Here is a 3,736-nt window from a genome sequence, read left to right as displayed (position 1 = left end):
AGCAGATTGAATTTGTGTAAAGATTATTCTCTCTACGGTGGTATGTGGAACTTATTTTGCAGAGCCGGACACTATCCTTGTGTTCAAAATCTTCTATGAAGTGTTCGGAGTAGGAACCCGCCTTGCAATGCCGAAGACAATATGCGCGCCGGACTCGTCGTCATTGAGGCCTGGTTCAGGGGCTACTGAGGGAGTCCTAGATTAGGGGGTGTTCGGATAGCCGAACTATCACCATTGGCCGGACTCCTGGACTATGAAGATACAAGATTGAAGACTCCGTCCCGTGTCCGGATGGGATTTCCTTGGCGTGGAAGGCAAGCTTGGTGATACGGATATGTAGATCTCCTACCATTGTAACCGACTCTTTGTAACCCTAACCCTCTCCGGTGTCTATATAAACCAGAGGGTTTTAGTCCATAGGATGAACAACAATCATACCATAGGCTAGCTTCTTGGGTTTAGCCTCTTTGATCTCGTGGTAGATCTACTCTTGTGCTACACATATCATCAATATTAATCAAGCAGGAGTAGGGTTTTACCTCCATCGAGATGGCCCGAACCTGGGTAAAAACATCGCGTCCCTTGTCTCCTGTTACCATCCGCCTAGACGCACAGTTCGGGACCCCCTACCCGAGATCCGCCAGTTTTGTCACCGACAGCCACCCTCATAATTTTCGTACATGTCACTCTTGATTCATTGCATATCCCGGTACACCACTAGAGGCATTCATATAGAGTCATATTTTGTTCTAAGTGTTGAGTTGTAATTCTCGAGTTGTAAATTAATAAAAGTGTGATTATCTTCAATATTACAGCATTGTCCCAAGTGAGGAAAGGATGATGAAGACTATGATTCCCCCACAAGTCGGGATGAGACTTCGGACTTTCAATAAAAAAAGAAAGGCCAAATAAAAAAAAGGCCAAAAAAAGGGAGGCCAAATAAAAAAATGAGAGAAAAATAGAGAAGGGACAATGCTACTATGTTTTTTCCACACTTGTGCTTCAAAGTAGCACCGTGATCTTCATGATAGAGAGTCTCTTGTGTTGTCACTTTCATATACTAGTGGGAATTTTATATTATAGAACCTGGCTTGTATATTCCAATGATGGGCTTCCTCAAAATGCCCTAGGTCTTCGTGAGCAAGCAAGTTGGATGCACACCCACTTAGTTTCTTTTGTTGAGCTTTCATACATTTATAGCTCTAGTGCATCCGTTGCATGGAAATCCCTACTCACTCACATTGATATCTATTGATGGGCATCTCCATAGCCCGTTGATACGCCTAGTTGATGTGAAACTATCTTCTCCCTTTTTGTACTCACAACCACCACCATATACCACCATAGTGCTATGTCCATGGCTTGCGGTCATGTATTGCGTAAAAGTTGAAAAAGCTGAAGCGCGTTAAAAAGTATGAACCAATTTCTTGGCTGAAACCGGGGTTGTGCCTGATGGGAGTATTTTGTGTAATGAAAATGAAGCATGGCCTAACTATATGATTTTGTAGGGATAAGCTTTCCTTGGCTATGCTATTTTGATAGGACATGATTATTTGTTAGTATGCTTCGAAGTATAATTATTTTTATGTTTTATAAGCCTTTATCTTGAATCATTTGGATTTGACAATCATGCCACAATAAATAAAATTACATTGAGAATTATGCTAGGTAGCATTCCACATCAAAAATTCTATTTTTATCATTTACCTACTCGAGGATGAGCAGGAAATAAGCTTGGGTATGCTTGATACGTCTCCAACGTATCTATAATTTTTGATTGTTCCATGCTATTATATTACCCGTTTTGGATGTTTATGGGCTTTACTTTACACTTTTATATCATTTTTGGGACTAACCTACTAACCGGAGGCCCAACCCGTATTGCTGTTTTTTTTGCCTATTTCAGTGTTTCGAAGAAAAGGAATAACATACATAATGAAACCTTCGGGAGCATGATTTTTGGAACAAACGTGATCCAGAGGACTTGGAGTTCAAGTCAAGAAGCAATCGAGGCGGCCACGAGGGTGGAGGGCGCCCCCCCTATTGGGCGTGCCCCCTATCTCATGGGCCCCTCGGGCGTCCACCGACCTACTTCTTCCTCCTATATATACCCACGTACCCCGAGAACATCAGAGGCGACCACAAAAACCTAATTCCACCACCGTAACCTTTTGTATCCGCGAGATCCCATCTTGGAGCCTTCGCCGGTGTTCCACTGGAGGGGGAATCGACCATGGAGGGCCTCTACATCATCTCCAAGGCCTCTCCGATGAGTTGTGAGTAGTTTACCACAGACCTTCGGGTCCATAGTTATTAGCTAAATGGCTTCTTCTCTCTCTTTGGATCTCAATACCATGTTCTCCTCGATCTTCTTGGAGATCTATTCGATGTAACTCTTTTTGCGGTGTGTTTGTCGAGATCCGATGAATTGTGGGTTTATGATCAAGTTTATCTATGACAAATATTTGAATCTCCTCTGAATTATTTTATGTGTGATTGAGTTATATTTGCAAGTCTCTTCGAATTATCAGTTTGGTTTGGCCTACTAGATTGATCTTTCTTGCAATGGGAGAAGTGCTTAGCTTTGGGTTCAATATTGTGGTGTCCTTTCCCAGTGACAGCACGGGCAGCAAGGCACGTATTGTATTTTTGCCATCGAGGATAAAAAGATGGGGTTTATATCATATTGCATGAGTTTATCCCTCTACATCATGTCATCTTTCTTAATGTGTTACTCTGTTCTTTATGAACTTAATACTCTAGATGCATGCTGGATAGCGGTCGATGTGTGGAGTAATAATAGTAGATGCAGGCAGGAGTCGGTTTACTTGTCACGGACGTGATGCCTATATACATGGTCATGCCTAGATAATCTCATAATTATTCGCTTTTCTATCAATTGCTCGACAGTAATTTGTTCACCCACCGTAATCCTTATGCTATGTTGAGAGAAGCCACTGGTGAAACCTATGGCCCCCGGGTCTATCTTTTATCATATAAGCTTTCAATTTACTTTTATTTGCATATTTACGTTTCCAATCTATATCATAAAATACCAAAAATATATTTATCTTATCATATTATCTCTATCAGATCTGACTTTTGCAAGTGGCCGTGAAGGGATTGACAACCCCTTTATTGCGTTGGTTGTGAGTTCTTGTTTGTTTGTGTAGGTGTGTGGGACTTTTGAGGAGCCTCCTACTGGATTGATAGCTTGGTTCTCAAAAACTGAGGGAAATACTTACGCTACTATTGCTGCATCACCCTTTCCTCTTCAAGGAAAACCAACACAAGCTCAAGACGTAGCAGGGAGGTAATGGATGAAGAATCCCATTTGGAGAGGAAACTTTTAAAGTCGTCTACACGTCGTACGACCAGCTAAATGACCGGCCACGGTCTCATGAAACGCCATCTTTTGTTCTGACCTTCTCCGCTAAAATGGCCACCATTTTTACACACGAACTTGGAATTTGATGTTCTTGGGCTTATTGGATTCGTACAAATGGCGTTGATCCATTTCTGGTCTTAGATGTTGATTTGGAGAACTTTTAAGAAAGACCTTTATCTCCGTATTGAACCCATCCTTGATTCTTTCATCGTGCTTGGTCCTAAGGTTGCACTAAAACACCTATAGACACAAGAAAAGAAAGAAAACCAATAAAAACTAAATAAAATACAAAATATGCATTGCTGACAATGATAAGTGCAAAATAGGTAATCATGTATAATGGACACA

Source organism: Triticum dicoccoides, chromosome 5B, assembly GCF_002162155.2.
Source record: "Triticum dicoccoides isolate Atlit2015 ecotype Zavitan chromosome 5B, WEW_v2.0, whole genome shotgun sequence".
Lineage (NCBI taxonomy): Eukaryota > Viridiplantae > Streptophyta > Magnoliopsida > Poales > Poaceae > Triticum > Triticum dicoccoides.
The sequence above is the reverse complement of the archived record's forward strand: the minus strand, read 5'-3'. Positions refer to the sequence as shown.